Genomic DNA, 12,653 nt, shown 5'->3' with positions numbered 1-12,653 from the left:
TGGACCTACAGTATTTACCATTAGTTTTTCTGGGTTTGGGCCTTTTTATTTTTTGGTCCTATTCCTTTTTTATCCCATTGTTCCACCCCTTTGGGATAGAAATGATTACCCTGTGTCCTTATATGTTAGTTAGAAGTATTCAAACTTTATTTTACAGGGGATCCCAACTAGGAGTTTGCCTTGAGTATTTGCAGTTGGACTTTCCAGCACTACTGACACTATTAAGATGTTGCAACTCCTAGAGGCAAACTAAAGATATTTTATATAATTAGATGGACATGAACTTTTTGAGGTTCAGGAGCACAATGTTTGTTATACTTTAGATCTAGAAAGTCCTCCAAAATATCATGTGTTCAGAGGTGGGCTTTTTGAAGGTGACTGGATTCTGGGGTCACTATGCTCATCAGTGGATTGATCTCTGCATGAGTTCAGAGCTAAATGTGTTGTTGGAGTGTGCCCTACTTGGAAGTGTTGTGTCACTAGGGGACATGACTTTGGAAGCTATATCTCCTTCTCTGCCTTGTCCCTCCTCTCTCTGCATCCTGGTTGCCTTAAAATGAAGAAATTTCTTCTGCCCTGCTGTGCCACTTCTTCATTGGAATCACCGACTCTGTATGTACTGAGACGTGTGAACTGAGAACCAAAATAAACTTCTTTGTTTTCAAGTGATATCTAGAATTTTGTCCCAGTCTCAGGAAAGTGACTAATCCACAGCTTCAGAATTGTAAAGTGCAGACATCCCCAGAGGAATACCTGACTCATGTCACAAAGCTGGTAAACAAGGTAGGGCAAGAGTCCTATGTGCCAGAAGCAGAAAACACACAAGATGAAAGACATCTCATCTTACCCCTGATGCCTGCAGCTGTGTTGACCAGAGATGGTATCATACTCAGGACATGGGTCAGACAAGAACTAAAAGACTTCCAGTCCAAGTGAGATTTTCATTTCTCTTTTATTCTAATCTGATTAATGCAGTGAACTGATTAATGCAGTTAAGAATGCAGTTAAATATTTTTACAGTAATACTTTTTACGGTATTACTTTGCACAGTAATACATTTTAACATTTTACTTCCATATTTTTTACCTTATGCTATATGTTGGAGTTTCATTTTCACTTTTTTATTGTTTTTTTTTTAAATTCAAAATCATTCTTAGGGATGAGAGAGTTAAAGTAGCTGATCTGTCATCCCATTCTCTCCAAATATTGAGCAAGATAAAGATATACTGAAACACAGCAAAGTGATTCCATCTAAAATGCTTATGACCATGCCTACATCTTAGAATGCCTTCTTTGAAGTTTTATTTTTGCTTTTATTAGTACATGTTTAAGGTACATGACAATTACATTCATTGTGGAGAGTCGGTACATGGACACAACACATCTTTCCCTTCTCTTCTTCCTCTCCATCCCTTGGTTCTCTTCCTGTTTGCAAAAGATCTCTCTCCCCATTTCCAATTATCTATCTTTTATTTTGTTCTTTGAATTATTTATACTTTGAGTTTCTCATATAAGAGAAACCATGCAATTTTTAAGCTTCTGTGTCTAATTCTTTCACTTCACATTATCGATATTACAGAGTGTTTCTGGTAGACTACTGTGGTAAAAAAAATTTTTAGAATCTATGTTTATGGGACATGACTTTCTTTAAAATGACTTATGCCATACATTTATTTGTGGTATGCAATAAAGTATTTCATAGCCTAAACTGTCTGTATCTTTATTAGGGATCATACTAATCCCTCGGGCCAAAGAGTATGTGGCTGATGTAATGAATGAATCTTCAGTGGCCTATTCATATTCCTGGTTTGCTTATGTCTCTTAATCTTTATGTTCTTGCAATTATTAGTAAATGCTACGTATTGGGAAAGGTCTTGGATCAATTTGAATCTTTGTTGATAATTCAATCCTTTGTGTTGGTTCAATTTAAAATATCATTTAACTAAAAAAAAAATGCCTTGAAACAACCCAATGTTTAGGGGAATGTTTTTCTAGCAATTTCAGGCTTGTAATAGAAAAAGATACTATAGGAAAAATTATATTTTCTTCTTATTCATATGAAAGCTGTTAAGCAATATATAACTAAACTATTAAAAATGAATGAATTTCTTTTTAGAGATTAATCCAATCCCAGAATTTTATAATTACATTTTAAAATATCTCTTAAGATTTATTATTAATAGCCTTCCTTCAATTCAGTAAAACACATATTAGAGTGAGTCCAAAGTTGGAGCAATTATTTTTTCATGAAATATTTATTAGCATCTTAACTTTTTTGTTTTCTGAAAATTTAAAAGATTGGGGACTGTATAGTCTTATGTTAACATAAAACTTCCTACTTAAGCATACATGATCTTTTAAAGTGTACATGTCACAAAGTCATTCATCTCTTTTTAAATTACTAAGCCTCCACTGACTAGCCAACAGTTTAGGACAGACATCAAGGTGTTGGGTTTATTTGTGTGTCTATTTTTGCTTCATTTACTAAGGCATATCTATGGGAATCAATAGAGCTGTTAGCAAAAGAGAAATGAAAATGCAGAAGAGACATGATGGGCCCATGACGTCATGTAACAAATTAGTCATGGTGTCAAAGTGGCTGATCAGCTCTTGATGAAGCAGAAATTCTTCCAGAGACTGCAGAGTATAGAGGGATGAATTGTGGAAAGTGCTAGGGCAAGGAGGTAAGGTGTTTGAGTTGTATCTGTTTTATCAGTGAAACATGAGGGGCATCACAGTTTGAGGTACGTACTGTAGGCTTTGGTACTGGAGTCTAGGGAGAAAAATGAATTACTATCTTTTTTAAAGGTTTGTTAAGTAAAGCATGTCTAAGTATTCTTATTATAAACTTCAATGCATAAATCTTTAAAAAATGTGTTGGGTAGAAGTGAGAGTACCAGAGCGGTGAGCTGGGAACCAATGAACATAAATCGTAGCCGCATTATCTTCACCTTGCTTCACCTTGCTTTAGTCAAACCCAATTGTTAAAGAATCGAAACCTTATTTTTTGCTAGCCTGATGACTATTTGACATAATAGTATAGAGTTTGAAGTAAAAATCTAGAAAACAATTCCTTACTTGCAAACATCTTTAGATAGGTGCGGTGGACAAACCCTGCACTCAAAGGGGAGTGGGATCAGCAATTCTCTTAGTCTCCCCAAAGTGTGTCTTTGAAATCATAAATCAAGAGCATACCAGATACAGCAAAGACAGAAATAATAGCAAGATTTATTTTTTGGCTGTCTGTCTTTGCAAGAGTATTTCAAAAAGTATTAATGTGGGGGGAGATCAGATTTATATATAGGACCAAATAAATATTAATGTCCTCTTCTACAGTTCACTTTTTGGTTTGAGTCAGATTACTAAGAAGTGGCATCCAATGGTCTATTATGGATGGATAGGTCTTCTTTAAGGAGATAGAATTGTTTGTGATAAAGACAATCAATCATCTTCATCAATCTTTTGAAGTACTAGTAAAACACACACACAAATCTCAAGCCTTATAGAAAGCAATGTTCACCCAGGAATAATAGTAACAATTATCTGGGTTGGCAATTTAAATACTACAAGACCTGCTAATAATAAAGTAAAGTTTATTCCTTATTTCCATCTATAATAAAATGTTATGGTATAGAGACAGACCTGAATATATTATCTTGAAATCACCATAAATATTATTTCCCTTTCTACACACATTAAAATTAAATATTTTATGTCACTAAATAATACAAAATTATGCAAATAGGCTCTTTCACACAGGTATAATTTTTAGCACAATTTATATTTCATATATTTAATAAGTGAAAAAGAACAGTTATTCTTTACTTTTAGAGCTCTTATGCTTAGAACTTGCAAGCAATGTAACTTGAGAAACATGTATAATGATCATGCACCCGTTAGCTTTGATAACAACATACCATACACAGATTTGTATATATGTAGAAGCTATAGTAGTGTATTTTAAATGATTATTCTAAGGGGAAGCTGATTATTTCCAGAAGAAAATGTCCAAACAAGGAATAAAATCTTTTTAGAAAACTGTATCTGGGAAACAAAGCAGCCGGCTGGGAAAACTTTCTTCAGAAGAGCAGATATGAATTTTTCTTTTCAAATGATGTGAAAAAGTAGATACATTTTGAATACATATGCAAAAAAAGGATCAGAAGCTTTAGGAATATTTAAAATATACATGTTCTACATGAGTATGCACATATATTATAATTTGAGAAGAAGAAAAAAACAACACAGGACCTTGTGAAAATCATTTCTTCTATATATCGTTTTGTATATAAATTTACCCCAAAATAGATATTCTAGAATATCTCCAACACAGATCTCTCAATTTGACTTCAAATATAAATAAATATGATGAATATTTTTAGAGATAGTAACTTTACATGTCTTTAGGCATCACATACCCCTCATATTTGTTTCTCTCATCAAGAATCAGACATAAATATGAAAATTGCATTACTCTTAGCCGGTGAATAATTCCACCACAGTTAGGTCTTTTTTTCCCCTTACTTAAAACAGGAAATAATAATGTTTTATTTCTATGCCACAAGTTCAGCTGCGCTGTAATAGTTATTTTCCTCCAGGATATGAAGATACATAAGTAGTAAAGTAGAAAACACACTAACTTTTTGACTGATCTCAACTTTTTAGTACAAAAAAGAGCTTTCATCACAGTGCAATAATGAAATGCTCAGGTTTTAGTTATTATGTAATCAACTTTGATGTACTTTCATATAACTGACACCTATTTACCCACAGAACTTTTATCTACTCACAAGACTCTTACATATCTTAATTAATAGCCCAACCAGTGTAGTTACTGAAATAATGTCAAAGTTAAACAAGGACACTGCTCAATGCATACTTTCATATTATAACTTCGCTAATATTGATTTACAAGATTAACCAAGTAACTACTCCTTTAACATAATTATAATACAGTAACATTACGCTCACTTAGGAGACAAAGCACAGCACTGTGATGTGTGTGAACCAAGTGAAATACCTTAGTCTACCCCTTCATTTACTACTTTATAGAGATAAATTGCTCCTGTTATTTGGTAGCACTGATGTGGTTGAGACAAGGTTATCTGGACAAAGCCTTGTTTTTGTTTTTCTTTTGTCTTGGGGTGTCTTTTTTCTACTGAATGCATAAGGGTATTATGCAGGGAGGAGACACATGAAGGCCAGTTTTCAAATCCAGTGCTGGTAGATTAACACCTAGAGGTCCATTAAGCTGTGAACAATTTAGGAAAATGTTAGTAGTCCAACTTTTCACCTGTACCTCCATAGCGCCTTCTGAGGGCACTCTCTGTCTTGATCATTTGTGAAGAAAGCTACTTTATCCTGGAGTCAATGAATGGTTCTCTCTCTTGGTAGGCATGGGTTTTCCTATATCAAATTTTCAATCTCCTGGAAGAATTTTCACTGTGTATATGTAAAGTCACGCATTACAGGTAACTCTTGTACTTTCCTTAGCAAATAACAAAAAAAATTGACTTAGGAGAACAGTGGATATTTTATAATATTTTTGACAAGACAAAATTTAATAAATTAATATATTTAAGAAAAGCTCAAGACCAACAGGAAAGAAAGGGACAAGTGTTCAAAAGTAAACTTGCATAGTTTGCATGATGAGGCCTCAAACAGAATTCTAACTTAAAAATGGTCTTTCTCAAAATTGTAAACTCTCCTGGGAACTCTGCATCTGTCTACACAGCTTTGTCTGCACAAACTACTTAAAGTACTTCTGTTCCATGAATCCTTTCCCCTGACCTCAGAAATATGTTACCCTTTTTTGATTTCGCAGGCAAAGCACTATTACCTTGCAAACAGTTTGATCAGAAAACAAATCTATAGAAGCTGAACACTTAACTTGGTTTAAAGTACAATTAAAGATGAACTGAGAACATTTCTTCTTTTTTAACAATTGTAGATAGAATTGTAGGCAGACATTTGCAAGAGAACTATGGATTTTGCTTATCCTTATTTTCAATGATAACTAGATAGTCAATAACTAAATTATTTAACTTTTAATTTGCTTGAGTAAGAAAAATGGTTAAAAGCAGTAGGATAAGAAAGAGAAGTTTGGTTTGAATAACAACTCTTTAAAACTTAATTTTTCTGGAGAAATAAAGAAAAGTAGAAAATAAACTGCCTGTCTTATTTTCAAATTCTGTCTTCTAAGAGTAGAAGAAGAAATGGAACGAAAGTTATAACATAAGGATAAATCAGTAGGTGAGTTTCAGATTTGACTTTGAGGAATTTTCAGACATTATTTTTGGAGGAATATCAGAATTTAAAATATAAATACCCTGGTCAACCTTATTTAAAGGTAAACTAGAATTCGGATATCTGGGTAGAAAAAAAAATTGAACAGTGAAATTGCTGCAATAAAACATAGGCATGTGATACCCTAGCTTTTCTTATTTTAGTTTAATATCATTGTGGTCTGAAAATGTATTTTGTTTGATTTCTATTCTTTTAAATGTGTTAAAATCCAAAATATGGATGGTTTTTTGGGATCAGCTCAAACTGACTTCTTCACATACCTCAGCTCAAACAGGAAGTCAACTTGATCACAGTGTTATTATAAAGAACCACATCCCACACATAATAAAGTAATACTTATTTTTGAACATTTGTTAAATTGATCATACTGAATAGCTAAAAATGTCCCCAAATGTTGAAAACTTCAAAATTCAATTATAAATAAAAGAAGTCTCAAGTAAAATCAAAATATTCAAACTAAGTAAAAATACAGACAATTTCTGAAAATTTGTGGGATGTACCCTAAGTAGTGCTTAGATGATTATAATGCTATAACAGGAAGTTCATATATTTTTAAAAAACCAAATGCATAAAATGATAACCTATTGCTCTTTAGGGAACTACACAAAGCAGAACAGTTTAATCCTAAAAAGACAGAATAAAAGAAATGATAAAGAACAACAATCAATAACACTGAAAGCAAGAAAACTATAGGGAGAAATAATAAAGCCAAAAGCTATTTCTACAAAACGATTAATAAAACTGATTAAACTGTAGCTGTATTAACCAAGGGAAAAATATCAGATGAACATATTAATGTCAAATGAATGAAAGGAAATTATTACTTCTGATGCCACCGCAATTCAAATGATAATTAAAGAATGCATTGAACAACTTTATACTCACAAATACAATAACAAGTGAGATGAGTCAATTGCTTGAAATACAGAAAGCTGCCATTTGCAAAGGGTGACATAGATAGATCATCTTTGTAAGTCCACATGTCTTTCTAAACTGAATTGGTAATTAAAACTGACACGACCTCCCCAGCACCCGGGAGTGTGTGTGTGTGTGTGTGTGTGTGTGTGTGTGTATGTACGTGAACGCGGTACGTGTGCTTGTGTACATGTGTGCATTTTGGTGTTGCTCCTGGTTGGTGTTCTCTGGGATTTCTGGACTGACACTGGTGTCTGTCATTAATCTGAAAAGTTTTCAGCCATTATTATTCCAACTATCTCGTGCTCCATTCTTCTATTTTTGATATTCCAATCATGGTTATAATACATATTTTATTATTTTCCAAAAGTTACTGGTTGTGTTGTTTTGTTTTGTTTTTTTTCAGTTTGAGAAGAGTCTATTGATCTGCCTTCTAAGCTCAGAGATTTTTCTTCTTGGCAGTTTTGATTCTATTACTGATCCCATCACAGGCGTTCTTCATTCTTGCTGTAATGATTTTTTTTTTTGGTACCAGGGATCGAACTCAAGACTTTGCACTTGCAAGGCAGGCATGGTTCCACTGAGCTGAATCTCCAGCCCTTTGCTACAATGATTTTATTTTCTACCCCTTCTTTTGGAGTATTTCTTGGAGTCCCCACATCTCTCTGTTATGTTGTCAGTTTTTCCTTATAATTCTTAATGTACTAGCTATACTTATTTTAAATCTTATCTGATAATTCAACATCAGCATTATACCAAAGTCTAGTTCTGATAATTCTTTGTCTCTTCAGCCTGGTTTATATGGACTTTATTATGCCTTGCAATTTTTAAAATTCAAAGCCAGATATGTTAGATTATCAGGTTGAGATAAATAAACCTGAAGCATGAAGATTTGGGCTAATTTGTTTGACAGTTGAGCTCTGCTTAAATATTCTTCTGTTGATAAATACTGCAAACCTCAAATTCCTATAGTGTCCTTCTCTTTGTCTCTGCTAACTTTGGGCTTCAGTAAATATTTCTTCTCAGAAAATGTCTGTGTCTTGAAGTTCTCTCATCCTTAATCTACTGCAATTGGAGTCTACCTGATGTGACATGGTGTTTTATTAGCAAGAAGGAGTGTGATAAACTCAGTCATTCAATGGTCTGGGGACAGCACAGAGGTACTGTGCCTGTCTATCATGTGCTTAGCATTTCAGTCCTCAGCAATACAAAGTAATTAATTAATTAGTTCTTTGCATGGCCTATGCGTTGGGCATGTGTCATCTGTAATTTTTCTCAAATAAAAGCAGTTTCTTCCCCCTGAGATTCTCCTCTTCTCTCCCCATCAAAATAGGTACTTAAGTGTCTGCCAGTTTCTCTTTACAGCACTTTCTGCTCCAACTCAGCAAGTTTTGTCAGTGCCACTCAATTTAACTACCTCTCCAAATTGCAGGTGAGCACTTCACCCTGCAACTTGAGTTTTTCTGGGGCATCCAAGAAAGGTCATTGATTTTCACTTTTTTCAGCTATTTTTATAAATGAGCAAGTGACAACCTCCAAGTTCTACATTTTGGGGTAGAAATAAAAAAGTAATCTCGTATATTTTTGAAATTTTTATTGTGCTTTTTGGTATTAAATATTGTCCTATTGCTCTTTGTGGCTTCTTAGTCTTGCTTCATATTGTTGATATCCTTTTTTGTTTATATTTATTACCCTGACTAGAACTCCTTCATCTTTCCATTTACCCTTAACAGCAATATACATATTTATCATCAGCAATATAAAACATGTGTGTAATATTTTTGTCCAGGTGCTTTTCTCACGTGTTTCTGCTACTGAAGGTGAGGCTGAGTACGCTTATCAAGCATGAATACTGAAACCTGGATTTGTTACCTTGACTTCAGCTAGACTCACTACAGTAAATCAGTTATATTCAAACAGACTTTAAACACAATCTTATACAGTCAAAGACTGATACAGGAACTGTACCATTATCTAACACGGTTTCAATGGTTAAAAAAATATTGTAATTCAAGAAATGATATGTAGTAAGGAAAAAAAGAATAATAACTGTTTATCATAAATTGTTTGAACTGTTTTATAGAGGTTAATTTTCACATTGACATAAACTATTTCTAGCCAACAAAAAAGTTCACAAAATTCCACAAACAAAACATTTCCTTTAGCAATGGAATTAAATTAAGTACTACTTTGTTGTGGTTATGATTTAATAATTAAAATTTTACTAATAATTTAATAATCATTGCCTATGATCTTCATTCATTCCTTTTCTTCTCCACAAACAGGTATTTATTGAGCTTTTACCATACTCAAATGCCTCCTTGAAGCCTGCTACAAGTTAACAAGAAACAGTTTCCTTCCCAAGTTCAGGCTGTAACACTCAGATGTCATAATTACCCTCTTTATTAGAGTGATTTCTGTTGTCATTGATGTCCCCAGCCTGCTCTGATGCTCCTCAATGGTGATTATGGAGATACTCACCACTGAACTGTCCTTGCCTTGTGATTTTAATAGATGATCTCTGCAAGCCGTCCCCCCTCCTCAGGAACATGTATTGGCGGGACAACCGGCAGAAAATAATTCTCCTCCTACATCTCATCCAGTTGTCCCACGGTAATCTACCTGCAGGGTAATCTACCTCCTTCTGGCAAGTTAACAAACGTAGTTTTCTCCTTCTGATGCTTTTCATCAGCTAGCCTTCACCAACAGGAAAATAAAATGTTCATAAATGTTTAATTTTCTTTTTAGCTATTAAACAGTATAATTTTTGTTATTTTTTTATTGTAGAGAACATATAGTAAGGGTGAAAAATGTTTTATTTTAAACTATTTGCTACAAGGTCAAAAAACATATTCAGAAAGAAAACTTTCGGGATTACTATAAAATATCTATGACAGACTAAGGCAAATAAAATGTGAATTAGGAAATCAACATTTTCATGGAGGCTTATTATAATTTAAATGCAGAAAAACTCACAATATAAATAACAAATTAGATGTCAAATATAAAGTTTTGACACATAAGTGAAAAGAGTTAACCGTAAAGAAATTTTCACTTGCTGGTAATAATATCTATGTAATATTCTGTTTACTCAAAGTTAGCTAAATACTTAATTTCAGATACATTTTTTTCTTACATATTTGAAAAAATTATATTGCGTATATACAAAATATTAGATTTGTAAATGATTAGCATATTGTTTTCTCATTAAAAATTTCCATCACTTTCAGTCTTTATGCTCATTATCATTCTTTTTTGCTAATGCTTTCAGCCCAGATTATAGGACAATTTCAATGATAGATACTAAAAACACCAATGTGGATTACATAGACACTGTCACAGTTCAAAGGGAAGGAAATAGAAATATCACAGTACCATAGGCTGACCATGATACTATATTATAAAAGACTATGTAGCCACAGGTCATTAGGAAGCAAAGTTTTTGGGGCAGGCTGTGAAAAAAGGCTTTCCTGCTAGGAAATATCTGAAACAACTATAGTTATACGGCCTAAGACTAATAGTGATAACTTCCGTGCTAGTAATGGTCATTTAGCACATGCTTACTCTGTGTTACATAATGAGAGTTTGTATGAATCACTTCACTTAATCCGCATAAGGTTCTGCAATTATGACTTCTTTTAAAATGAAGATAAGTTTTGTGTAGATGTTCTGTTTTATATTTTCAGAGAGAAGAGAGAGTCAGGACCTTAAATTAGCCATCCTCCTGCTGGAGACAGGGTGCTGTTTCAACATTAGTCTCAAATATTATATCACCTAGTGACCTCATTAATTGCTGATTTATGAACACATAAATATGTTGAAGAATAAAAAAGTACATAATTCTAATTGTTTTTTTAATCAAGGAAAGATTTCTAAGTCACTTGCAATTTGTTAGGAAATGTAACTTTTAAAAACTGTGCTTGAGCTTTGTGCCTTTCTCTAATTTGCAATTTTGGTAATAAATGTTTACTATGAAAGCAAGAGATATATGAATCTGTTTTGGAATAAATAAGGAGTCCATCAGTAAAGGTAGTGTATTCTCTTTTGAGAAGGGCAGTAGGCTGGCTCCAACAAAAACTTATACATGTACTCAATTTCTAACCCTACATAATACTGTATACTTTTATAATAAAATATGACAAGTATTATGAAAGTATTTCTAAAGTATTTCTTAATTTTTAAAAATTCTTATTGATGCAGATTTGGGATTTCAGTGCAGGCCTTCATTTTGTAGTTAACTCATGAGAAAAGTTAACATGAGAATTTCTGTTAGGAGATACTAAGGAAAATGTTACTTGATTCTAACTACAGCTCACAAATGAAGCAATAATTCCATGCCTCAAAGTAAAATCAGTGAGAAAAGAAAGACATCTAAAAGAATTATTTTTAATAGTTCAAATTCAAATTTAGATGAACTTTATGTACACCTTTGTTCCCCCAGCTGATAAAAAGGTATCATAAAATTAAGGTAGACACCTAGTAATTTTTCAAATGAGTGATCAGATACCTTAAATATGTTTTCATTTCTTCTTGCATTTCCCTTTGGCAAGCTAGCAGCAGTTTTCTTTTTAACTCTGAAGTGAGGTGTCAGAATCTCCCATGCCAAATACTTATTCAGATGCTGATGTAAACTGCATGAAACCATAGAGCAGAAGCATAATTTCCTCCAAACGTCAGACAGCGGGCACAGATAGAGAACTTCGAAGCACGACTTTAGCTTTACCTTCATAGACGAAATTCAGTGAGGAGTTATGTGTGCATATATTTGCATATACATATATAATACTCATGCATGTGCATACTGGATATTTATGTGTACACAAGTGTGTCTATATGCATAGTCCTGGTGGTGTGCATATATTCATGCATATATACTAAGCTAAAGTAAGATCAAAATATGTTTTTTAAATAGCACTGACACAGATTCAGATACAGCATATTCCTTACCTGAAATCGTGGAAGTCAGAGGTAACAGGACATTTTAAGTGGTGAAAGAAAAGGACAACTAAGCTAGCATCCATATCCAGGGTTAATAAGAAGGCTCTTACACGCACACATGAGATAAATGATGATTCCAGAAGTCAGCGGTTTTATTTATTTCTATATATTTTTTGCTTATATTCTGTTGTGTGGTTTGTTGTTGTTGTTATTGTTATTGTTTGGTACCGGGGGTCAAACTCGGGACCTTGCACTTGCGAGGCAGGCGGCAGAACCACTGAGCTAAATCCCCGGCACACTTTTTGCTTATATTCTGAATCAAATTATATGTACTGATTAGATGTTAGAATCTACTTAGAAATAAACATGACTTTATATTTTTTGTTAATGTTTTCACCTTCAGCATATAATTAAGGGAAAACAGAGTAGAAATAATGACCAAAATAGATGATGTATTTTTAAATGAAAAATAAAATTTTAGAGTAATAGAGTTT

The sequence above is a fragment of the Heterocephalus glaber genome, unplaced genomic scaffold (assembly GCF_053883595.1).
Source record: "Heterocephalus glaber isolate CG9 unplaced genomic scaffold, H.glaber_assembly_v1.0 deba00001058, whole genome shotgun sequence".
Taxonomy (NCBI): domain Eukaryota; kingdom Metazoa; phylum Chordata; class Mammalia; order Rodentia; family Bathyergidae; genus Heterocephalus; species Heterocephalus glaber.
This window is presented reverse-complemented; position numbering follows the sequence as displayed.